The sequence below is a fragment of the Manis pentadactyla genome, chromosome 9, assembly GCF_030020395.1.
Source record: "Manis pentadactyla isolate mManPen7 chromosome 9, mManPen7.hap1, whole genome shotgun sequence".
Classification (NCBI taxonomy): domain Eukaryota; kingdom Metazoa; phylum Chordata; class Mammalia; order Pholidota; family Manidae; genus Manis; species Manis pentadactyla.
This window is the reverse complement of record NC_080027.1, coordinates 29,878,552-29,905,176: the sequence shown is the minus strand read 5'-3', so window position 1 is coordinate 29,905,176 and position 26,625 is coordinate 29,878,552. Positions and strand designations below refer to the sequence as shown.

Below are 26,625 nucleotides of genomic sequence, written 5' to 3'. Positions count from 1 at the left end.
TTCCAATTTTTTTTTAATCAGGTAACATTTCAAACAATTACTGATTCATCAAGAGTTCTGAGATGAGATTTACAGGTATAATTCACACAACATAGGTCTGCTGAGCTTAAGCAATCCTTCCTCATCCTCAACCGCAAATAACTGGTAAGTGGTAGGGGATGGCATGGAAGAAGTGACGGTCTGATAGCGGTCCCCAGGAAGGGGTTTTGGAGGTTGGACTTGAGCTGAAAGTGACGCATGCCAAAGGGAATTTAAACTTTCTCTTCCATCTCTTCTGAACCCAGTACTATATGTAGAGCAATACAATGACCAAAGAGACCCAGAGCTACCAAGAAAGAGAGCAGAACCAGTTGCAGCATCTTTTCAGCTTTCCCAGCATCTTGAGGAGCTCACCAGAAGTCAGCCAAGCCTTCCACAGCCATCTGCAGTAGGGACCTGAAGACATGTCCTTGAAAAGGGCCTAAGAAAGACTAAGTTTGGCAAGGAGGAACAGGACAGACACACAGACACTCTACCCATTTAAAATATAGAATATACATATTCTAAATACAGAAGAGCTGACAGACATACACAATATATGTACACATGTAGTTCTCAGTTATTTGCAGCCGACTTATGAAATCCTGAGGACTCCTCACCCTATTGCTCTATAAAGAAAGCCAGGCAGGGTGGTTGCTAAGTGACTATAAAACCAGGATTCTGCTGCCCAAGTCGTGGGTAAAATCATTCCCCCATAAAAGAATGTCCTAACAAGGCTGATTTTGGTTCAGATGTAGTTATTTATTGGGAGGAGGGTAGTAGGATTATCTGCAAAGATATTGCTATTGCTGTTGTTTCTATGAGGATCCGCCGTTTCAGAAAACTTACAGAAGATATCGCACCAGATCCTCAGCCCAACGCTGTAGGGAAAGTATCGCTATCATACGGAAGAGGAACTGGGCTCAAAGAAGTGGAATAACTACATGTTTGCCTTCTTAAATACTATGTCACATACAGATATATGTATATCACAGATGCTAAATACTTTCCACAAACTGAGATCATAGAATTTCAAATTTTCACTTCCAAAACTAGAAACATACAGGTCAGGCAACACTCACTCATAAAATCTCATCATTCTTTTTTCTTCCACCAGAGGTAAATCTTAAACAAATAGTTAAGCTGTAATAGAATGTTGAAAAGATTTAGGCAAAAAATGATCTTATCCATAACTTTGATTTCAGAAGAAAATAAACATTCAATTTATAAATTTTTAATCAGTGAAAGTTTATCAATAAATACCTCCTAAGAATGTGCTCTGTGAGAGAAATTCATTACGTGCATTACCCTGCAGAGGGGCACGGTGATTGTGGAAAACCTGTGTATAAGGAGAAAGAACAGAATGCCCTAGGAATTAGGCAAGGTCGATTTTCAGCTCAGTCACTCCCTAACTTTGTGATGTTGGGCAAATCATCTGACTTTCTGGGGTTCTCCTCATTTGCAAAAAGAAGGTTGTAAAGAAGATAGTCTTTCTCGTAGGTCCTTGCCAGCAATAAAATACACAGATTCATATTGGTGAAAGAGAAAAACTCAGGCTACAGAAGAATTTGGCTACAATGGACCTGGCCCCATAACTCATGCATGCATGTCTCATTTCACTCAAAGCCCAGAATAACACCAGCCCAACCTTGCAGGTGCAATTATCATAATCACTCCTTCAGTCGTGCTCAAGCTCCTCTACAGAGTGGGATCTTCTACAACCCAATTAAAAATCTCCTATTCTTGACAGTAAATAGCAAAGTGGGAGAAATTAGCTATTAGTCAATCATAGCAATAAGCATATCAAAGTCTTCCATCACTTACCATATGACAGGCACTGTTTTAAGGACTTAACATCATTATTGCATGGATTACTCACCACACGATGAGGTAAACATTTTACAGACAGGAAACAGGCTTTAGAGAGATGAAGTGACTGGTATTGGCAGTGCACAACTCTCCTTGGGCAGTCTGGCTCTAGCATCTGCGTCCTTGACCTCCCCACCACCCTCCTCTCTTGGACAACAGTGTCACAAGCACAGAGATACTTTAAATGGCCTTGGTTGTGGCTTTATACATTGTAGGGTCTTCCTGCCCCTTTGTCTTGTGGACTCTCTGTCTTGGTTCATTTTCTAATCTGGCACTTTCTGCTGACAGATTTCTTCAGCCTGAACTTCCCCAAGCAGCGCAAGGAGAGCAGCCCGATGGGTGCTATTCAGCCACGACAGCCATGTGCCCCACGGCACACTTGCTGGTGTGACCTGAGACAATGTCCTGAAATCAACTTTCACAAGGTAACTGAAAACTCATCTTTCTTAAACCCAGGCAGAACACTGACCCAGTCAGAGGAGAAAAGAAAGAATTTCCTCCAGGAAAAGCATTTGATGAACTCAGATAAATTGAGACCAAGCTCTGTAAAAGTTTAATGGTGGAGATGGTTTAACACAATAGTCTGAAAATAGAGCTTGGGCTTTAAGAGCTGCTTAACCACTGAACTCCTCAAATTCCTTCTGCCCTATTCTTCCATTAGAAAGCCAAAGCCACCAAGAGGGGAAAAAAGAATATGGTAAACCTCATGAATGTTAAAAAAAGGAGTAAGTAAAATAAAGAGAAAAAAATCTTAACTAAAAATAGGATATTCTCTGCCTTACTGAATTTTTTTCTTCTTAGATACGAGAATAATAAAAAAGTGGAGGAAAACACCAAGGAGATCAAGGAGAACTAATCTGCAATGTTTTTTCACTTCAAATTCTGGGTCCATAATTATATTAGTCCCAAAATAATGGCTTTCCAATGCCACTACTAGCGAGGATGAAATACAGGGGAAATAATGATATCATCATGGGGCTTAACTTTTTTACATGTTACTTTATTAAATTTATGCACATCAGAAGCATAAAAAAATCACCAGCTGTCAACATTCTCAAAAAAGAGAAAGAAAGAAGGAAGGGAGAGAGGGAGGAAGGGAAGGGAAGGAAAGGAAGAGAGAGAGAAAGAGGGGAGAGGAGGGGAGAACCACAAAATGCATCATCTTAAATCTTGGTTTTGGCTTTAATCTCTTCTCACAGTACTGCAGAGCTGGTAAGGAAAAAATGTTTCAAGATTTGGTTTCTATCAGCCCTGGAATCACACGATTACTCACACCACAGCTTTCTGCCTGCTGCAACATGTCAGCATTTGCATGTGTTTGATACAGTATCTTCTTATTTGGATATTACTTCTTATTTGAACCAATCAGAAAAGACTTCAAGGTAGGGAAGGAAGAAACGGGATATGAGAAAAGAATAATTTAATCCCAGGGACATCCACACCCACTCCACACTGCAATCACAGCTAGATGATTTCACTGCTACAGTGAAAAGTACTTGAGTGTTCCTAAAAGCTAGAAGGCAAAACACCAATGAGGTCAACTCTGTGGGATTCAGTCTCACTTGAGGATACAGGGTTTTGTAATTCTAAACAAAAGGACAGTTACTAAATACCAGAGCGGATAGGACAAAGTTTCAATATGGGCTCAAGCAAACAACACAGCTTGTTTGAAGGCAGCTGGACAGAAACCTTCAGAGATGGAAAACAGAAGGAAAAGTGGGATTTTACCTCTTCCCTTAAACAGGCATTATCTGGCAAATGTTTAATATCTTCCTAAGAGTAAAAGTCCTTTCTGCCATTTTTACTAAAAAAAAGCAGACCTTCAAACAATTTCTACAGAAACTTCTTCTATTCTTCTTTCCAAAATTATTCAAGACTAATTTTTGAGATTTTAAATGAGATTTTTAAAATCATCATGCAAAGTTATAGAAAGTCTGAATTGGCCTAGAAGAATTGAAGAGAGTAAAACCCCCAAATTTTAATTCCTGAGGTCTATCAGAGGCCACAGGAATTTAAATGAGGCCTACAGCCTCCACTTTCAGTCTGTTTTTCTCCAAAGAACTATATATATGCTGTAAGCTGTAGACCACTAAAGTCCAAGAGCCCAAGGTAAGTTTCATTTATTTATTTCTTAGTACAATGTAAGCAGTACAATGCCTAGCTCAAAAAGTGCTTGTTGAATGAGTATTAAATAATAAAATAAAATAGCCTCAAGGACAGAGTAATAGTTACTCTCACTTTACACTCTGCCTAAGGTTGGACCCAAGTATGCTACATAAATAGTGTGAAAAACATCCTGTTCATATCAGCTTTATTGGCAATCGCCAGAAATTAGAAATAACCCTGATACCCTTCAACAGGTGAATAGTTAAACGGTGGTGTAGGCATACCATGGGATATTACTACATAATAAAAAGGGAAGAACCCCTTGGAGGAATCTCCAGGAATCATGCTGAATGTTCAAAGGCCAACCCCAAAAGACGGTATAGAAGGTTCAGTCTATATGACAGCTTTGAAATGGCCAAATTATAGAAATGGAGAACAGATTAGTGATTGCCAGGGGTTAGGGAGGAAGATGGGGGAGATGAGAGAGAAAGAGATATGATTACAAAAGAAAAATGGGAGGCATCTTTGCATGGATGGAACCGATCAGTATGCTGATGACAGCGGCAGGTATCCATGCTACAACTGTACAGGACTTAAAGACACACAGGCACACACACACATACACAGGGACATGTGAATCTGGGTTTACTGATGTTGATATCCTGGTGGTGATGACTGTACTGTAGTTGTGCAAGATTTTACCATTGACGGAAACTGGGTGAAGGGTACAGAGATCTCTGTATTATTTCTTATTACTGCATAACGTTCTGCGATTACCCATGGAAGTTTAATTTTTAAAAAATCTTTAAAGATATTTCTCCTCTGCCACCATCAGCACCACCAACTTGAGACTATGGGTGTATGTATATATGCGGATATGTATATATGTGTGTGGTTAGCACATGAAAACTTTCTACGCAGGTTTCTCCCACCTCTAAACTTCCAGTGCGCCAATTGTTTTTGTTACACAATCTAATTCCTGTTCCCACATCGTAAGGACGAATATGTCAGGACTCTTTATCGCCTTATCTAGGACAAAGCTCCTGAGACAGGGCGCATGTCTTATATTCCTTTTTGATGCCCTCTGAGGACCTAGCGCAATGGTAAGCCTAGAAGAAAGACTAAGCGTTTTTAATAAATGAACAAGTGAATGAAGGAATGTATACATTTCCTACTCCTCATAGTAGAGCTGGATAAACTGGAAATTCACACTGCTTTTGCTCCAGTTTTCTCAACTCCCAGAGGTCAGTAACAGCGGGGCCCACTTGTGCAACGGGCCTACCACGGGATGAGAGACCCCCTCCAGCTGAGCCTGCTGTCCTAACAAACACATACACCGCCTTAGTCAAAGAGCTGCGCTGATTATTTGCTATGCGGCCTCGTATCAGTTAATTTCTCTGAACCTCAGTTTTCCCGTTTGTGAAATGGGGGATAATACTTGCTTTTGAAAGGTTGCCATGTGAATGCGACATAGTGTACATGAACATCCCCGCTCACTGCCACACACGAGGAGATGCTCCATAAATGTCTCTACACTCCCGTAGATACTTCCAGGCACTTTCTAGTTCAGAATGGTGGCCAATTCTTAGTAAGTTTATAGCTTTTCGGTATATGAGCTGTGTTTTACTCACATGGTACCTTTCTCTAAAGACCAAACTGCTTCCATTTACAACGGCAAAAGTAATGCGGTGAAGGTAAAAGGAGACAGAGGATTCAGTAAGTGGGAAGAGGCCGGTTCAGTGGAAGATAATAAGGGCATTTCCAGGTAGCTGTTAGGACGGTGGTCCTGTCCAAGGCAGCACAGATGCTAAGGGAAGACGCCACAAAGTCTCCTGGTCCCTAAGAAAGGTGGACTGGCACTACGAAGGGGAAGGAGGGAGGGCCTCTGTTTATTTTCTCTGCTAGGGAAGTATTTGTTTTTCAGGGTAAGTCTCCAGCTTCCTTCTCAGGGCTGGGAGTGCCTTAGGCCATTCTTACCCTGAGGATGATAACCCTTCCCCTGAGTGTGCAGCTGTCTCAAAACATATTTGCTCTGGATGTGTCACTGGGTCATGAGGAGTTCTCTGAGAAATACTTTACACAAGGGTGTCTCCAAGTCCAGGCAGTGGCACCCATTTGCTGACCCATGAGGCAGGAATGGATAAGCACTGGATATGGTTCTAAGGACTGTGCATTAAAAGACGTATGAACTCAAGTCAGTTGGTCAGTCAACAGCATTTTAAGTCCTGACAATATACCTAGCCTCTGTGAAACACTGAGGAAGAATCATGCATGACTGTCACCGAGAAGGTCCCCTTCCTTTACAGAGCCTGTGGTTAATTCTGCATACTCACACGTGTTTGCTTGACTTGCCATAATGATCTTGTGTGGCACAACACCTTATTTCGTCAAAGCAAAAGTCTTCAAAATAGATAGAACAAGCATACTCTCTATAACCAGCAGAAGCATTCACAATAGAAAGAATATAAAGATATGCCCATGTTAGACGATGAAGGTGTAGCAAATCCCATAGGTTTCAGAAAAGATCAATGTACTGTCCAGAAGGATTATAAATTTTTAAAGCTTATGAGCTTTATTCTCTTCCTTATTAATACAATAATGATAGCATATACTTATCAGGTAATTACTATGTGCAAGGATCTATACTAAGCCCTTCAAAGAATCATCTCATTTAAGCTCTTAAATAATCTTAAGAGTGATGTACCTGATACTTTTTTCTATTTTATAGATGAGAAAACTTCAACTTAGAAAGACCAAGGATATAAAACCAGGGTCATCTAATTCAGAACCTGTATTCTTGATCTTCACAGTAAGCTAAACTACTATAAACATGATTGTTTTAGAGAGAAGGCCAAGGTTATTATTGCTATTATTGAAATTTAAAAAAATATATAGTGTTGATCCTTCAAACCACACAAAATTGCTGATATACAAACATTGTGACCCACAGAAATGGCAAATTAATTTGGTACAACGTAATGTGAGGTGAAGAGAGAATGACATGAGATTAGCCCCAGCACAACCCCTAACTAGCAAAATGACTTTGGGCACGTCACTTAACTTTTTTTTTTAATTAAGGTATCACTGATATACAATCTTATGAAGGTTTCACATGAGCAACAATGTGGTTTCAGCATTCACCCATATTATCAAGTTTCCCCCTGCCCCACTGCAGTCACTGTCCATCAGCAGAGTAAGAAGTTATAGAGTCATTACTTGTCTTCTCTGTGCTGTACTGCCTTCCCCGAAGTCACTTACCTTTTCTAATCTTCAGTTGCTGCATCCTATAAAATGAAGAGTGGACCTGATTTTTATTTAGCTTCCCTTCCAACTCTATAATTACCAGGGAAGAAAGGGGAGAAGCAACATAATCCATTTTTCCAACAATTATTTATGAAATAGCAACTACTTGCAAACTTAAGGGTCGGAAGTAGAAGATTACAGGGAAACACCACGCTGCAAGCCAGAAGACACTGGTTCAACACCTGTGGCCACTGTGTGCTTGCCTGTGCTCCTGGACTTACCATGGACCTGCCTCTGCCTCAGTTTCATCATCTGTAGACTAAAGACTGGGATAGATGACTCTACACATCCTTCCTATTCCAATGTTGACCGGCCCTTTATCATCTAATCTGCCATCTGTTCCCCATTGCACTGTCCAGTGTGGACACAGCAAACAGCTGTTTTCCAACACGCCTACAATAACTCTTCAAATACATACTTGAAGACTCTTATGAGTCCTCACTTCATTCCCTCTCCTTTGGCCTAAATCAAAGTCCTAGATGAAGTGTGGTTAGCAAGACGCTGACAGTAACTCATGTGGGGTCATATGCCTAAACTTTGAGCTCATAAGGAATGGAATACATGCAACAAATAGCTTCTTGAAATTGAGAAAGGCCCATAACTCTCAACCTCATTCCTTGGGAATTCTACCAGCTGTTACAAGAATAGGAAAGCTGTAAAAGAAGGGGATTAATAACTGTGACATGCTGACAGTCTAGTTGTATTAAGCCTACATGCAGTATGTAATTGTTGAATTCTTTAGGGCAGATTTCTACTCTTTGCAAAATTTGGGTATGTACCCAGTAAGAGGCAAAGGAAGCCAAATGAAAAAGATCAGATGAGGGGTATAATCTGCTCTAGGGTAAACTTATTGTTCTGTGGGAAATTAGACTCCTTTGTGTCACTGAAAAAGCTATTACTTACCAGGAAAACCATGGTACCAAGCCAGCCTCTCATGGGGAGTGGTCTCCAAATTAGGGACCGTGGGCTCTGCTAAAAGAACTCCCTCACACCCGCCCTTCTGGGGCAATTCACAATTGGCTATCTGCCAGGGCTGTGGAGGCAGTCAATGGCCAAATGTCCTTTGCCTTCCTGTGTTCTATTCCCAGTCAGGGCTGTTCATTTCTCTCTTAACCTGTAGTTTAATTTTCTAGTCCCTTTAATGGAAGCCGTCTCTGAACAGGGCTCCAGCAAAATGCATCACTTTAAGTACCTTGAAGTCACCACAAGGATATTTTACCTCCTCAAACAAGTACCCTTTAGAAAAAATAAACCAAAGAATCAAAATGATTTAATGAGAGGAACAGTAATAGAAGTAAATTGTTAATAAACTGTTCCACCCCACCCAGATTCTTAATTTCAGAGCTTTTATTCCATCTTCTTCTTCATTATAAAATATAAATAGTTGTAAGTAATTTGATAATTGTTATTAATCAAATTCTATGTTTTAGAGATGAAGTTTTCTTTTTGGTCTTTGAGGACCTTGAATTATAAACCTGCTTCAATAGACAGACATGGAGAAATGTTTCAGCCACTTCAAATTTTATCAAAATGAGATGTAAACTGATAGATCTCATAACCAATGTTTTATAAACCTTTCCTTAAAAATCAAGGGCATATTCTGAATACTTTGTGTCATGGAAATTGTTCCAACAGGCAAATAAATAGGCATTTCCATGGCTAAAGCCTCACAGCTGTCACATTATTTAGTTCTGCACAAATAAAAAAATCCTATTACCAAAAAAAGGTTGGAGAATCTGTCTGGAATCTGGCAAGCAATTGCATTTTCACATTGTTATTGCCAGTACGCTTCCTCAATGCAAATATGAAGCCCGAAAAACATTTAATTAAAAATAACTATATAGTCTAAAAAACAAGTCCAGTACAACTGGAAACATCAAAATGAGAAGTTAAGGCTTTGCTATCTTTAATTAATGGTGCTATGCAATTTGTTAGAGAATAGGGCTCTGAGTTCCTCAATCCTATGCTCTGATGACTCAAAAGTGCGGATTTGCCCTCTACAGGACAACAGGACAAGCAAAAAAACCCCACAGAATAGGCTTCCACAGCACAAAATTCAAAAGAATCTAAATTCCCAATGAGGCATCATGTATTTCCATGAACTGGCCCTCCAATGAGGGAACTTGACTTTACAAAGTCTTTTCTGCTTGTTTGGGTTTAATTTCTAGCATTTTCCTGGTATTTAGTGGGGGAGAAAAAAATATCATATACTGGGGGGAAAAGTACACTCAAACATGAGTTTTTATTTCCTTCTGATAAAAACTTAAATTTATTTGAGGTTTACACAGAAGTAAAAGAAAAGCAGAATTTCCAGAAAGTGCTCCAGAAATTCATGGAAAGTGGAGCGCTTCATCTATACTTCCTTTTAATAAATAAAACCAAGAAAGAGAGCCTTTGAAAATGCCTACCTAGCTCAAAGGATATTTGACAAGAGTGTCAAGACCCTTCGATGGGGGAAAGGACAGTCCTTTCAACAAACAGTCCTGGGAAAACTGGATATCCATATGCAAAAGAATGCAGCTGAGCCCTTACCTAACACTTCAAACAAAAATTAACTTGAAATGGATCAAAAACCTAAATGCAAGACCTAAAACTATAAAACTCTGAGAAGGGCAAAACTTCCTGACATTGCATTTGGTAATGATTTCTTGGCTATGACACCACAGGCAGAGGCAACAAAAGAAAAAAATAGAGAAATTAAGCTTCATGAAAATAAAATATTTTGTTCATAAAAATACACTGTGAACAGAGTAAAAAGGCAACCCAAAGAATGGGTGAAAATATTTGAAAATCATATGTCTGATAAGGCATTGATATCCAGGATATATAGAGAACTCCTAAGATTCAACAGCAAAAAAACAACCCAATTCAAAATGGGCAAAGGCCTTTCAAGAGGCTATTCAAGATCAGACATCTCTCCAAACAAGATATACACAAATGGCCAATAAGTACACAAGAAGATACTCAACACCACTAAGCATTAGGGAAATGCAAATAAAAACTACAATGAAATACCACCTCATATCCATTTGGATGGCTACTATCAAAAAAATAGGAAATAACAAGCATTGGCAAGGATGTTGAGAAGTTGGAACACTTGTGCACTGTTGGTGGGAGTCTAAAAACGGTAGGCTACTGTGGATCACAGTAATTCCATCTCTGGGTATATACCCAAAAGAATTGAAAGCAGGGTCTCAAAGAGACATATGTAGACCCATGTTCATAGAAACATTATTCACAAGATAGCTAAAACATGGAAGCAACCCACGTGTCCCTTGGGAAATGAATGAAGAAGCAAAATATGATATACACATAAAAAGCCTTAAAAGAGAAGAAAAATTTGACATATGCTACACTATGGATGAACTTAAGTGAAATAAGCCAATCACAAAACAATAAATATGGTATGATTCCACTTACATGACACATCTAGAGTAGTCAAATCATAGAGACAGAAAGTAGAATGGTGGTTGCCAGGAGTAGGGAAGAATAGGGAATTATTACTTAGTATAGAGTTTCAGTTTTATAAGATGAAAAGAGTTATAGAGATAGATGGTGGAGGTTGCTTGCACAACAATGAGTGTATTTGATGCCTGCCACTTAGAAAAGGTTAAGATGATAAATTTTATGTAATGTGTATTTTGCCACAATAAAGAAAATTGGGGAAAATGCCTAGGTAGGTCCTATTTCCTTATAATGCCACTAAAAAGAGGTTATGCAGCTGCTGTTTGGTATCCACATTCATGTTTCCTTGGGCAAGTGACAGCCTCTCTGCATTTCAGCTCCCTCATTGGTAAAATGTCTACTTAAAAGTGAGGTATGAGGATTAGATGAGTTGTATGTGCAAAGCACTAATCTAGCAAAGTAAACACTATTCTCTAGTTATTATCACTATCACCACATTAAATCTCTTTTTAGCATCCCAAATAAAATCATATCCCACCAAGGAGAGATCATGTGCATGGCATTATCTGACTGATGATGGGCTGGCCCCATGCTCAATATCTGAACTTAAAAAAATGCACCTTCCCTTCCTCAACCAAAGCACACTAACAGGAACTAGGGTCCAAGTCACTCTGTCCTTTGGGCAGCAAAAGAGGTAAGATACTTAAGCCCCATTGCAGTCACTGAACAAACATTAATTCTTGCAGCTAGTCTGTGCCAGGCACTGCAGCAGGGGCTGAGTTTATTTGCTCATGGTCAGCACTTTCCATGCAGCCTCTGGAGCCCAAGAACTTGTTTCCTTACTGAAGTGTGCTGATCATATAAAGAAATGCTATATAAAACATTTCCCAGGATGAAACTAATAGAGAGGGTGCCCCAATTGCCCAATTCTATTGTCCTCCTTATAGTTCTATTTTTTTAAAAAAGAACTCTTTTACTTTCAAATTTAATAAAGCAAATTATTCCCAGCAAGCTTTTGTCCAAAATCTGTCAAGAAGGAAGACCATTTTATAGTGGGCAATCAAGAAGTCTTTAGCTTTATTCTGCAGAGCACTATATACACTCACAAACCCATATACATACAGTCTTAAGAACTGGGCTCCTCTCTTATGTAAGAACCACTAATCTTGCTTTGAAACTGGCAAAATGACAGAGCAGACCATCCCTGTCTCCACCCTCTCCCCCGTGTGAGCAGAGCTGGGAAGGCTGCCATGCCAGGAGAGCCACAGGACCCAGGAAAGGCAATGTCCAAGCATAGAGCTTGCATATAAGAGATCCTGGCCAACGAAGTCTCCTTCTCTTAAACTTCCAGCTAGGCACCAGAAGCTAAAATTTCTCAAAACTGAACATTTACTGAAGCCCAGAAAAGATTTAGCCACTTGTAAAAAAGTTGACATAATGATTATTATTTTATGCAGTTATACCATGTGTTCAAACAGCACAGTGGGAAAAAAAGCACTGACTTGGGAGTCAGACCTGGGCTTGAGCTGCAGGGCTCCTACTTCACAGATGTGTGACTCTGGGAAAATATTTAACTTCTCAAAGTTTCCATTCCGTATCTATATTCCACGGCTTAAAATTCCTACCTTTGAGGACCTTTGTGAGGATTAAAGGAAATGACTCATGTTAAACACCTAGCTGGTGTCTGACACAATAGAAACTCAACATGATGGATGCCCTGCCCTCCTGTTACTTTCAGGAAGGAAAAAAAATATCTTGAGGTACTCAGCTGCTGATTTAGAGGAATAATGAGAATGGATCTCAGGCATAAGTACCCCTAGTTTTTCTAAGAGCCTAGTTCTGATAACTGATATTTTTAGGACTCCAAGAGTACTTGAGATTTTTGAAAAATCCAACCAAATCATCTCTACTAGCTCTTTCTCAGTCAAATGTTACAGTGGGCAATCAAGAAAGTTTTCAGCTTTATGCTGCAGAGCATATATATACATGCCTATAAATATATAGCCTTAAGAATTGGGCTCCTCTCATATGTGAGAACCAATAACCTCTCTGAGTCTTCCGTCTCTCTTAAGTCTTAGCTAAAAAAAAGAAAGGATTGGCTCTGCATTTGTGATATTTCATGGTATATTGAGGGGATTCCCAAGACCAGCCCCAGGTTCTGATGCTTCACTAAGAAGACTCATAGGGCAGCACACAGTCATACTCACAGCTATGACTTATTACAGTGAAAGGAAACAGCAAAATCAGCAAAGAAAAAATATACATAGGGTAAAGTCTGGGCATGAGGTTCCAAAAGTCTTCTCCCAGTGGAGCCCCTCAGGACATACAAGTGGTGACGTGTGTGAAATGTTACCATCCAGGGAAGCTCACTGAGACTCAGTGCCCAGGTTTGTACTGGGCACTGGTCAGGTAAACACCCCCTGCCTGACATGTACCCAGATTCTAGACTCCCAAAGGGAAAGCCGAAGCTCAGCATAAACTGCACTCATGACACATGGGTTAGGCACAGGGTGCTACTCTTACCATTTAGAGCGGTGAGAACCCTTCTGAAATCCAGGTTCCCAGACACTGGTCAAGGACCAAACTTGCAAACAGGCCTTTGTAAGGATAAGCAGTCTCAGGCTTGCTGTGTTAATTCTTTTCTACACACGGGGAAGAAAATTCATATATCTAATTAATAACTGCCCACTGATCACCAAACTCTTACAGCTATTGAAGTTATCAATGTCCTTTAAAAAAATGAGATAGTGAACATAATTCAGGGCTTCAAAATACATTCATTTGGCACATTTGTACTGTGTCAGACTGCTGGGCTCTAGGCATTGAGGAAATAACAAGTTCCTCAACCCCTGCCCTGGGAGAGCTTTCAGACCAAAAGGAAGATGAATACATAAAGAGCGATGACACTAGGTGGCTTTGATGGCTCTCAGAATAGTCATGAAAAAGGCATATGCCGAACACTAACCCAGTTAGGGAAGGGTGAGGGAACTTCCTGCTGTACTGAACCAGGAAGATTTTATACAAGTTACCCTAGAACCACCATTTTAAGGACTGTGAGGATTTGAGGGTAAGTGCAACAGGGCTGGGAAGAGCCCAACAAGGGGAATAAAAGTATTATTCTAACCAGAAGCCACAAGAACAAAGCACACAGGTGCCATAGGGAAAGGGGAGTATGGTTTGAAGAGCAGGCAGGGTTCACAGCAGGAGATAAGATTTAAAAACAGAGGCCAGGATTGGATCATCAAAGTCTCAGAAGTCAGACTGAGATTGTCCTTTAAGTGGTGGGTGATGGGGAGGCTCTGTGTGGGTGAAGCGGGGAAGGATTTTATTTTTTTTCCTTTGTAAGTCATGCTGTTTTAACATGAATGAAGAAGACAACTAACTACAAGCAGAAGCACCAAGGCTTTCTCGGTAAACCTCCTAAGAGCCAAAGAAGGCTGGAAGTAGCAGAAAGGGTGGAATATGTGTCACTGAGGAACACCACTGGAGGCAGCAGGAGCGGTGCTCCTCAGAAGATGCACGAATCAAGCGCAAAACTCTGGGTTCTTAAGCCAAGTTAACGGGGGGATTAGTGCTCTGAACCAGGAATGCCTGAAACGGCAGTCAGGTTAAAGGGAAAAACTGATAGCACAGCAGAAAATTCAGCGGACACGTCTTCAACCCCGATGGAGGTGGGGAGCCAGGGCTCAGGACAGAGGCTTGACTGGAACTACCAGCAACATGACAGTCACCAGCTTGGAGGCTCAGCTGCAGCAGGAGGGTGGTTGAACTCAGCAGGGGAAAGAACGCACTGGAAAAGCACAGAGAAGAAAGCAGATGGCATTGTCCTTGTCAGCTGAAAGGAGAAAGAGCAGTCGGGTTGGAAAAGCGTAATAGTAGCATGTCACAGAGCTGGGGTAAAAGTTCAGGACAGGGAGCTGTCAACCCCGCCAGCTGCTGCAAGGAGTTGAGGCAGACCAGGGCAGAGAAAAGGGCAATAGATTTGGTAGCTGGCATGTCACCAGTGATCTTCACCATCAAAAACTCTATGTGGGTTATGTGGGTCAAGGCACCATGTCACTGAAGAAGGTGAGATGAAATTCTGGAGGCAAAGGGTAGAAAAAATGGTACAAAGGGGGAATCCATCTTTCAAAGGACAAGATGGTTGTACAGAGATAGTGTCCAGACAGTGGGGGCACTGGCTGGGGTGCCAGGAGTAGAGGTCTGCCCCTTCTCCTTTGGTGGGGAGAAGCCTGGGGACAAAGCATTCTTCACAATCCAGAAGGACAGTGACGATTGTGCACAGAGCTGGCTTCCTCAGCCAGCCACGGCGGGCAATGGCAGGACAGAGGAGCGCAGAGCAGAGCTGCCAGGGCCTGTCCCCTGGGACAGTGGTGAGGCCCCCATTTCCAGTAGCAGGTGTTGGAGGTCGCTGCTCATTCTCTCTAGAACTAACCATTTCCAGGTCTCTGTTGTTCCTCTAGGGAAAGAGATCTTCTCCACTGTCAGAGGCTTCCTTGCCCACTGTCCACCAGGAGGCACAACATTTTTCCCAGACACACAGACCCACTGGTAACAGACATTTTGAAGTAGCCAAACACTACATATGGCAAGTGCACATCTGTGCATTTCTTCTGCTCAAGCCAACAAAACAGGGCTCTGGAGCTTGGCAGAGAGCATGGTAAACACACACACACACACACACACACACACACACCCTGAGTTCTCTCTAGACAGACTACTTTGGTTCAGATCCTGACTCTTAGCTTTATGATCTGAGAAAAGTTACCTAACTTCCGTGTCTCTGTTTTCTCATCTGTAAAAGAAGCTTTATAACAGTACCTACCTCATAAAGTTTGTGGTGAGGATTAAATGAGTTAATTCACGTGTTTGGTAGTTGTTAGTTATTACTATTATCTTATGAATTTCACTACAATTCCATGAAATAAAGCCAAGGAATTATTATCATCTCTAGTCATTCTATTACTAGTAAGGAAACTGAGTCTCAGAGAGGACATACTAGCTCAGTTTGCACACAGTGCAGGACACAAGGCAGGATTTTTTAAAAGTCCAGTCTCCTTAACAAGATGTACAAAGCTCCTGTGATCAGCCTACTGCCTACCCCTCCGGCCTCTGCTCCTGCCAGCCTTGCTTTGAACATGAAATCGTGCCCCCCATATTATTTCCTGCCCTTCTTAACTTTTTGATCCCTACTCACCCCTCAAATCTCCTCTCAAGTTTCTTCCAAGAAACCCTTGACACTTAATCCCCCTTCCCTTTCACCATTTCACCTCCGCCCTCCGTGCTCACATCTGACTATTAACATCACACTGCATGGCAGTTATGGAGGTCTGTCTTCCTCACTGGACTTTGAGCCTTAAACAATTTCGGGCACATGATAAGCACTCAGGAACTATTTATTGAATGAACTAATTCTGGTCTCCAAATATGATATTCTTCCCACCAGGACATGGTGCCCCACTTATCAACAAATGCTCACTATTTAGCAGTTTGAAAAGAGTAGCAAAAAATTTCACCAAAGATTAACCAAATCGAACCATACTTAAATGTTAATCTAAACTTAAAACACCTGATCACTGTACCGACAGGGAGTGAGGCACACAAACACACCCTTCAGAGAGCTGACCATTCCCACCCACAGTCAGCAGCCTTTGTGACTTTGGTCTCCAAATAAAGAGTCCAAACTCAGATCTGTTAAAGGATTTATCCTAGGCTTGATTAACCTGGTGAGAAGGATGCTGAGGACAGGTTTAAAGGTCTCAAATTCCAAAAGCCCAAGGTCAGACATGTCCAGGAGTACATCGTGCACATCAGGGTCCCTGAGCGCTGCACGTCAGCCCGACTTCCAGGTCCCGACTGCTCAGAGAGTGGTCATGGGGAAAGGCTGCCTGCCGGGGGAGGGAAGAGGCAAGCACACCTCTTCATACTTACCGCCTCGCACACTGAAGCGACCCCCTGTGCTCAGTTCACGGCGGAATCTGACAGGTGGTGCTACATCTCCACGCCCTTGGCTCCCGGCCACACCCAGCGCATGTGGGGAAGGAAGTGCTCCTCCCCACATGGAGGCACTCCTAGTAACCAAGTCTAATCTCCCCAGCGGCTCTCCCCAAGGAACTGCGGGTATATATCAGGTTTTCCCTCTGGTCTGGATAAAACAGACAACACTCAGGAAAACATAAACACAGACCTAGAAACACACAAACACACATTTGTGTGTACCTGTGTCTGACCCTGACTGCCTGGGGAAAAGGGTCACCTCATACCTTGCAATTTGCCCATAAATTATAATTTCATGGCCCAAGCCTTCCTGCTCCTCTGCCCAGGACTCTCAGAGACTGCTAACCACACAGTGTGGGCTGATCACAAGGAATTCTACAACCAAATTCAGCATGCACTGGGTGTCAACTATTCCCAGCATCTTAACCTCAGTTCTGGAGATATGAAAAAGGGCCTTACACATTCTTTCTGGGTCTAAGCCTTAATCATTTCATCCAAGGCATACCTGTGTCCTTTACTGAACAGTAGTAAACATGCTTAGCTCCAAAGCAGGGCATATTTATCTTTTAGGAATAATTTGGTTTCAAGTGATCCAGTCCTTAGGAGTCACCATTTTCCTATGTACCTTCCTGTAGAAGTCTTGCGTTAAATACTTCTCAGCACCATCTCTACAAGTACCTTTTACAAAAAGCTTGACAATATGTTATCTGCGCCCACAAGTGCAAACAAGTGCACCTTCAGTCAACCTCAAATCTACCCTCCATACTTGGAGAACTATCCTAAAGAGACAGTTCCTTATTTCACTTACAACACTGAGATGCTTCCATTAGCTTCTTGCGGCCTCAAGGATAAACAGCAAGTTTTTAGCTTGATTTCACCTCTGAGCTTCAGCCCACCCTGTATACGTACCTCCCGCCATGACGTATCTGCCCTTTGTGTGCCAGCCTCTGTGGTCTCTCGCTGCTCCCTTGGCACCCATGTGCTTCCTGCAGCCATGCCACCAAAGGTGGAAGTCCCTCAACCTCTTCTCTCTACCCCACCCCCTTCTCAACCTACCAAACTCCTACGGGGCCATGGTTCTGCCTCATCTGCCACCTTCCAACCTCCCCAGGCAGTTTCTCTCTCTGCAGGCTCACAATAAGCTGCAGGTGTTTCTACTAGAATATTTACCACATTGTATTGGAGGTATTTCTTTACCATTCTTGCCCTTAGGATGGACATCTTCTTGTTCTTTTTTTAATCCCCAGAATCTGGTTGTCAACCAAATCTATTTATTTGTTTGTTTGTCTGTTTGTTTGTTTGTTTATTCGTTTTTGTTTTTTTTTTTGCAGGTGAGTTGTTACACACTCCTAGCGGATTCCAACTTCCATGGCCACCGTCCTGCTTGGTTGTCAACATTTAATGATTAGATGGGAACCCTGTAAAATCGTGGGGCAAATATCATAAGCACCCATTTTCTATAGGTGGAAACTGAAGCATCTGTAAAATTAAGTGACCGAATGTAGGGCCATTGGCTAAGGGCAAAGCCTGTACGGTGGGAACTGCAGAGCCAACACAGGAAGCTCAAAGGGAGAGAAGGAGGAGGAGCAGAGAGGACGGGACTGACACTCACTGAGCAGGCCGTGCAAGACACAGTGCTAGGCCTTTCAGACAGTTGTTCTCTTATTTATTCCTTAGTTAGTCTGTGAGAGATAGGTAATGAATTCACTTTTTTTTTCAGAAAAGGAAACAGACTCAGAGAGCTTAAATTACTAGTTCACTTACATAACTAGTAAATAGATCCAAGGTTTAAACTCAGTATTGTCTGACTCGAAAGCCAAGTTTACTCCACTACAAAATGGCCTCTATAGGAAACAGAGACTTCCACACTCCTGTGCTCGGCCACAGCCAGAAACACCTTCCTCACTGCGACCCCTCCCCCACAGCCTTGCCAGCCATTGTGCTTCACACAATTCTAGCTTCTGACTCTCCACCTGTGACGGCAACTCACAGCCATCTGTTACTAACCATCAGGCAGCACGGTGTCCCTAGGATTCTAGCAAGAACACAGAGATTGCATTTGCAGAAAGGTGGCATGAGGCATTTCCAAAAATACTAGAGTGTGCATGTTAGAGTAAAAAAAGTGTCCTATTTGAGATACAACACTTCAGTTACTTTATTGCAGGGCAATATTGATACTGAAACGAGACACTAAGTTGATGACTCATCACTTTGCAGTCCAGCGTCACCCCCAGATAGTCCCTGCAATACTTACACTTAATTATTACCATCTCTATGTAACAAAATTTCCTGAATTTCTTGCAACAAGCCCAATGTCAAGTATTTACCTTATGTGGTTAACACACTCGTCAAGCTATGCATTCTCGTTCTGCATCTAGAATTGTTTTCAGCTTCCTCTTCCCACGAACAATGGAGGGGAATGCTGTAATGGTACTGCCAGATATGCAATGCATGAATGTGACGTTCTCGTACTTCACAGACAAATGAGAGGAGCACTTTGCTTGTGAAGACTATCTTCTGATGATCTAAAGCACAGGCTCTGGAGTCAGTCGGCCTGGGTTCAGATTCCTGGACCTCCTTTTATTAGCTATGTCCTCTTGGGCAACTTATTTAACTTCTCGGAGCTTCATTCCCTCATTATTAAATGAGAAAAAGAATAGTTCCCAAAATGGCATCAATAACAGAGTATTGTGAGGATTAAATAAATGCATGTAGGTACAGTGCTTAGAAGAGTGCCTGGTACACAGTACCTGCTCAATAAATGCCAGACATCATTATCATCATTTGCTTGCCTCACAGAGGTGGAAAAAAGCAATCTGAAGCAGCCAGATATAATACAATATGTTATATTAACAACAAAAAGACATACCAGGTCAGACAAAAATCCTCTAAAAATAACTGAGGAAGATGAATCCTACCTAACCAATTACTATCCCCGGATGCTATCAATGCAATACATTCACAGACTGAATGCCTGTGGTCTCCACTATTCATAAGGTGCCTTGAATACACGACATGCAGAGACTGGAGTTAAATCAGAAGTGACACCAGGTAGGTGTGAGGTGCTGGGCCCTTGGCTGATGAGCCTTTGGCCATCACCCAGCAATAGCATCTCCATCTGTTTTTGCTGGGTTTCATTAAATATATGACCTCATTTATCTTCTGAACAACAAGCAAGTATGGTCATCCCCATTTTACAGACCCACTGAGGGAATGGTCTATTAGAGTGATCGCCGCAGGCCTGGGACTAACAGAGGACTCAGGATGTAGCCCCTGAACATGTCCCAAGATGGTACATCTGAAACAACCCTAGAATCCCCCCTCAAGAGAGTCATAAAATGTAACTGAAAACCCAGATCCCACCTTCTAAAATTCAAAGGGCTAGTCTGAAAGCCAGCAGTGGTAAGGGATCTGCCCTGAAGAACCCAACATGCCACAGTTCAGTCTTCCTCCCAATGCAGATTGCTGGCAGGTGGGGCAGGAGTGGCTGAGGCACAGCTCTGACCAAGTGACTTGGCTCCGCCTGGCCTGGCCTGGGTGCAGCCTGTGCCCTCAGCCTCAGTCCTGTGTATTAGTCAACTGACTCAGACGGTGGCAGGAGGGCCCAGGCGCCTTGTGGCCATGAGTAATGTGGCACAAAACATCTAATCAGCAGCTGATGGTGTCAGTTCCATAAAGACTACCGGAAAACAATGCTTCTGCAAGGAAAAAAAGAAGTGTCTATTCACCCAGAAGTTAGTCAATGTCTTCTTTTCTCCAATTTGGAATGCAAATTTGTGGAACTGTTTACTAGGCCTTATACCCCTACCCTTCAAATATTTCTTGGTGCATTTATAGAAAGTACACTTATCTAGGTATAATAAAGCAAATCTATGTCTACCAGTAGTTGTGAAGTGCCTAGAAAGTCTGATATTAGGAAATGCTTTTATTTTGGCCTCCTTTTCTATTATCATTACATGGGACAATGCATAGGAAAGTGTTTTTCTGGGTTGTAAGCACTTCACATATGTAAAGAAGTCATTGTAACCACCTGAGGGTCATTGCACCACATTTCAGCAAAGACTTCATTTCAGAAGAGTGACTCATTCCTTCTTTCATTTGTTCATTTATTAGTTCACTAAAAATACCAAGTTCCTATTGAGTGCCAGGCAACGTAGATACAGAATTAAATCAGTGAGCCCAAGCCCTCTGGGGGCTTGGTCTTTTCCCAGATTGGTCTTTGTATCTCCATCTATCCCAACCATACCTGGCACTCTCTGCTCTCTCCCATCTCTCTCCCTCCTTATCTCTCCTTTTCTTCCTTGCTGTCCCTCCTTTCCTCCCTCTCCTTGAGTTCTGAATCACTCAGGAATGTGCTTCTCCCACCTTCTGCAGAAGTCCTAGCACAGGGCCAAGTACCCAGTGGACACTAAGGAAAGTTACTGTATTTAGTGATTTCAGAGGCGAGTACTTAGGGACACACAGGGCTTTATTACCATAAACAACCAGCATTCATTATACTTCTGTCAATCTACCTTGACAAAAGTTGCTGAAAGTTCTCCCTCCTAACAATCTAAGGGGGCCCTAGACTCACAGTAACAAATAGATGAGCAGAAACAATTCCCCTCCCAATCATCTATGGTCCATGTCTCCTGCATGTAGGTAGTCAACTGGGGAGACCCTTAGAAAATCATGAGGGGCACCAGAAGCTCAATGCAGCAGAAGTGGGATCATTTTCCAATGCCTAATTTATCTGGATGTGGTAATTCTCTACAAAAATGTTGTATGGACAGATGTGTATGGAAAATAACCCAAAATCATAGATTTTTAAGACTGGAAGGAACCTCATCTGGTTCAATTCCTTCACTTTATAAATAATAAAAACCAGGACTCAGGGAAGAGATTGACTAAACCCTGATTGCACAGCTTGTCTTGGGCAGGAGTTGAGGCGGGCACACTTGCCTCCCCACGAGGGGCCGCCACTTTCCCCAGGGCTGCCAGGAGCTGGGCGCGTGCCTCTGCTCGGCCCTGTAGCTGGTGGCTGCTCCTATGTACTCAGCCACGACCCCATGACTACTCTCACCACTTCTGCCTGATGCACCTTATCCTTCCTTATGGTGACTAGAGAGAACTCTCAGGAGCTCTGGGGCTCTGTGCCAATGAACAACTCCCTTGAATGGCAAGCCTGCTTTTATTCTGGGAAACAGGATTATTTTCCGTCCTCTTGTTCAGTTCAGGATTGTGACGAGGATCAAGGAAATGCTAGCCATCAAGGAATCCGATATTCTTTGAAGAAAACGTAGAGTGGCAATCCACTAGACCATTTGCATTGTAATTAAGTCATACTAACGTCAAGTCCAACAGTTAGATTCCAGCATTTTATAAACACTGACAACGTTTTTGATCTATGTTTAAACTTAAAAAAAAAATTACATACACACTTGCATGTAATTTGAAGAATGGTAAGACCTGACACTTGATCCTCATAGTGACTCTAGTAGGAAAAGATAGGTTAGGTATCATTATCCCCAATTTAAGGATGGGAAAAACCTGCTCAGAGATGCCATCTTCCCCAAAGTCACACAGGTAATAAACTGCAGTGTTGGAGCAATGACCTTATCTAAGACTCTTTCCTCTTCATTGTGCAATTTACCTGTAGAATTTTCTGCTCATGTTTTGCACATCACCAACACTGAAGAGCTACCTTTTCTGTTACACGTGAGACATTTAAGACACTTGAGTCATTTAATAAGGAGCACAGTTTGACCCTGCAACTTCAGGGTCAGCCCAACGCAGGCACTGCACTCTCCTGGACACTAAATGACACAGAGGGGTGATGGGGGACTAAACTTTGGCGTTCGCAAATGGGAATGGCCTTTATTTTTAATTATTCATAATTTATTCTCTACATTCTTTCAAAAACAATCTGAGATGGCTCTTGGCTCTGACAATAATTCAATCAAAAATAAGGGTTGTATTCATTTGCTCATTTTTAAAAAAATTTATAGACACAGAAAAAAATATTTAGAAGGCTATATCCCAAGTTGTGTATCATTTATTTACGAGTATAGATGTATTGATGATTATTATTAATGCTCATCTGTATTTTATCTTTTTCTGTAATGAATATTTATCTTTGGTAATAGGAAAATAACAATGATTTTGCTTATATGTGGAATATAAAAAAACCTGAACTCCTGGAAACAGAGAATAGACTGGTGGTTGCCAAGGGGGTGGGGAAAATGGGGAGATGTTGGTCAAAAGGTACAAGCTTCCAGTTATAAGATGAATAAGTTTTCAGGATCAAATGTACGGTATGACTACAATTAACAATGTTGTATTAGACACATGAAAGCTGCTAAGAACATTTAAACCTTAAATGTTCTCACTACAAACACAATAAAACAGCAATATATATATACATGTATTAAGTCATCATGTGTATACCTTAGACCTACACAATGTTATATGTCAGGTTATATCTTAATAAAGTTGGGGGTGGGGGGAGAAAATAAACATAAAGATTATTTTTATTTTTAAAACATAGTCTTTATTCTGAAAAATGGGAAAAGCTGGTTATCTCCACAGGGGGGTTAGGAAGCTCTATTATTGTCAACCAAATGAATGGAAAATGAAAATGGCACTAAAAGTCCCCACACCAGAACCTTTGCCCTGATTCTCCATTTGGGTACTCTCAGACACAAAGAATATAAAATAATATGCCAGGACACCAGTTTCACATGAATATTTTGGGTCAAAAAACTCTTTATATATTTAAACTTAATTTGACATGAAATCAAATGGGAAAAAAATTGCTTAATTCTTAAAACAATTTTCAAGCTCTTTGGGGCCAATCTGAACTATACTCTAACCCCCCGGAACCTCGTCGGTCTTCCCTTCTACTGGAGAATCTTCCATGGACAAGTTTCAGAAGCCCTAAGGCAAATAGTCCCGTCTTAGTTCCCCCCTTTTTGAGAAAGCAGCAACCTCATTAATACTAAATCCCTTTTCTTGTTAGTTTTTTAAAGTCAAAACTTTCATATCTACTGTATCTTTAAAAACTCTTTATGAAACAGGTGGCAGCAAATATATTACCAGGAAAATCTGGACACCCACAGGCGCATAGGGGGAGCACTTCCTGGCCTGGCGTGTGGGATCTGAGGATGGTGGGGCCTGGGCCAACTCACATTTCTGCAGGGTAGCAGACCACTCTGCACAAGGTGCTAATTCATTCATCCCACAAATGTGTATTGAGTGAAGCCTGAGAAAGGACTTATATGGGACAGTGGAATCATTCACAAGCCAACGGTCAGGTCTAACGGATCAGATGTGGACAATCAATCTTTCATTAGACCTCAAGCCACCTCTAGGATAAAGCAAACAAGGCCTCTGCCCCATCCACACTGGCAGCTGGGTGGGATCAGGCAGGCATTCTTGAGCAGGACTACTGGTGGAGAGAGGCTAGGGCAGTCACTGAGGCTCACCAGAAAGACCAAAACTCCTGCACCATAAATGATGTAATGCCTCTAAAACTTTGAACAGCATCTGGCATCTAGTGAGAACTCAGTAACAGCCATTTTTGCTGTTACCCTTCCAGCTTCCCCTTACTCAAGGAGCACTCACAAAGCGGAAAGTACACAGGTTTAGAGTCAGAGACACTGGATTTGAATCCCAGCTATGCCACTTATTAACTATGTGACCAAGAGAAGCAATCTTTCTGTCATCAGTTTGTCATTTGCAAAATCGGAAAAATGACAGTATTCCATCCCTCTTGTGGCTTTGTGAGGATTAAGGACATGGCATATGCAAAGAAGAGCATCTGGCCCTTAAGTGTCCAATAAGACAATCAATATTGCTACTGCCCTGCTCCCTTCCCCACCACTCTTGACAAGTCCTGAAATCAGATTTCACCCAGGTACCACATGAAGGGCAGAAGGGACTACAGGGGTGAGGGAAGGGGGGAGCAAGGAGCTGCTGGAGACCTTCCACCTAAATCCATCCAAGCCCACGGCTCCTTTCAACCATCCTCTGTGTGGCTGCCCCATCCAACTGGCAGCTGGGGTCACCACTCCCTAGTTGGGAATGGATGTCTAGAAGGGGACAGGAAGCTGGGCAGCAGTTTGAATCCAACCTACCTTCCAGTGTTTGTCTGGTGCCCCAGTGGGCTTCCTCTGCACATCCCTGCTAGGCTGTATGGGTAAGCAGGCTGACAGTATGATTCACAGTCTGTTCTTATTTAGACTTCATCTCAACCCAGAGCCCAAAGCCCTGGAGGCTGGTTACAAACCAACACTAAATGAAAATAAGGACTTCTCATTAAGACAGGAAGTGGAGCCCCTCAAAGTCAAAGGCGATTTATAAAGGGTGGAGGGAGGAAATGGAAGGGGGAGGAGGCAGGATGGGTGCAGAGAGAGAGGCCCACTTCCTACATGTTGGTGGAGCCCTCTGTCTTAGGTGTTGAAGCAGCTGGTTTTCCACTTTGAAAGATGATAAATTCCATTCCTGTGATCTATAATTCACTGCAGGACAAGGTCTGGATGTCGGAAGAGAATTCCAAAACAAATCTGTTCATTTTCTAAGCAGAAATCAGCAGTCCCCAGTTCCTCCTCCCCTACAGCCCACCTGTAGACAGGTCCTGATGCCACACCCTCCTCCACGCGAGCAATCTGAGAGCACTTACTCTGCTGTCAGCCCCAAGCCCAGAGTCAGTCCTCAGAAGCCCCAGCAAGCGTGACTGCCCAGCAAAATCTCCGCCTGCCTGGGCACCTCGGCTTCCTGGAGACTCGGCCCCTGGGCAGCGGAGCTGGCTGTTGAGTAGGTGGTAAATCGAGGAAGGGGCACTTGCGGAATGCCAAAACGCAGTTCATATTTTAGAATTCAGAAGACTAAAAAGCATCATTCAACACCGACTCCCTCATTTATCAGAGGAGGAAACAGACTCAGAGAGGGAAAGAAAGTTGCCCGAGGTAACACCGGGAGTGGGCAGCGAGGTCCGCAGCCCGGCAGGGAGCGCGTCTCGCCGCCTCCCGCGCCCTGGTGCCCGCAGACCCGGGCAGGGTGCTGCAAACCCCGCGACCCTGGGCGCGGCACGTTACCTTCCTCGGGACCGGGCGCCGCGAGCCTCCTGTGCCCCCGCGGGGTGCCGGCGTTTCTGCTCGGCGGGCGGCCCAGGTGCCTCCCCGCCGCGGTCAGCGCGGGGCGGCGCGTGCAGGCTCTCCCTCCGGGGGCGAGGGGGCGGGCGCGCAGGGCGGCTCCCGGCGCTCGGGCCAATGGCGAGGCGTCCGCGGCCGGCCCCGCCCCCGCCTCCGGGCTCCCGCCGGGTCCCCGGTGTTCTCCCGCACCTCCGGGGTCCTTCCCCGCCTCGGCCTTCTCTATCTAGGCCTCCTTCTCCGGTGTACCTTGTCCGGAAACAACTTTCTTCCTGGGCAGGTAGAGAGTGCGGCAGTTATTTTGTGACCACTGTGCGTGAGAGGGCCTTGGAGCCCCAGGGCGTGGAGCTCGGGGAGCCCCTCGGGTCAGAGAATGCGGCGGGCCACCGAGCAGAGGAAGAGAGGATCTGTGTTAGAGCAGAGATGCTTTAACCGCTGGGACCCGCAGTTTCAGCATGTGTAAAATAAATTAAAGTAATAGATTACAGAGTGTTGAGAGGATTAAATGACGTGATGCTTTAAAAGTATCTAATAAATCCCTGGATAAATGGTGAGCGTGATGCGCACTGCTTGAGCCAGCCAATGAGCGTGCAGTGCGGACCGGCACGCTGCTGCAAGGTGCTAGCTGGTGGGCAGGCCGGCACGCCTACAAATACAAAACTTACGTCGGACAAATGAAAAACGTTCCTGATGATAGGACCAGCCCAGGCAAGTGTCCGAAGGACGCGAACCTTAAGGGCTTCCTTACCGTCTCCCCGACTAGTGTGGGCCATCCAGCTGAGGGTGGCTCAGGGCTGCC

General features: G+C 43.1%; 1 protein-coding gene across 8 annotated transcripts in view; it reads right to left on the bottom strand.

Annotated features, from left to right (window-relative positions):
• The window catches only part of SYTL2 (synaptotagmin like 2), a 96,643-nt gene extending 70,728 nt beyond the window's left edge, over window positions 1-25,915 (bottom strand). For 6 of the 8 annotated variants that reach the window (XM_036907006.2, XM_036907009.2, XM_036907007.2 and 3 more), the window contains exon 1: window positions 25,773-25,913. The gene's annotated coding sequence lies outside the window, so the exon portion shown is untranslated. Of the gene's footprint in view, window positions 1-25,772 lie in introns of all 8 variants that reach the window. The other 2 variants (XM_057507165.1, XM_057507166.1) reach the window with 1 other exon arrangement.
• Window positions 25,916-26,625: the final 710 nt, after the last annotated feature.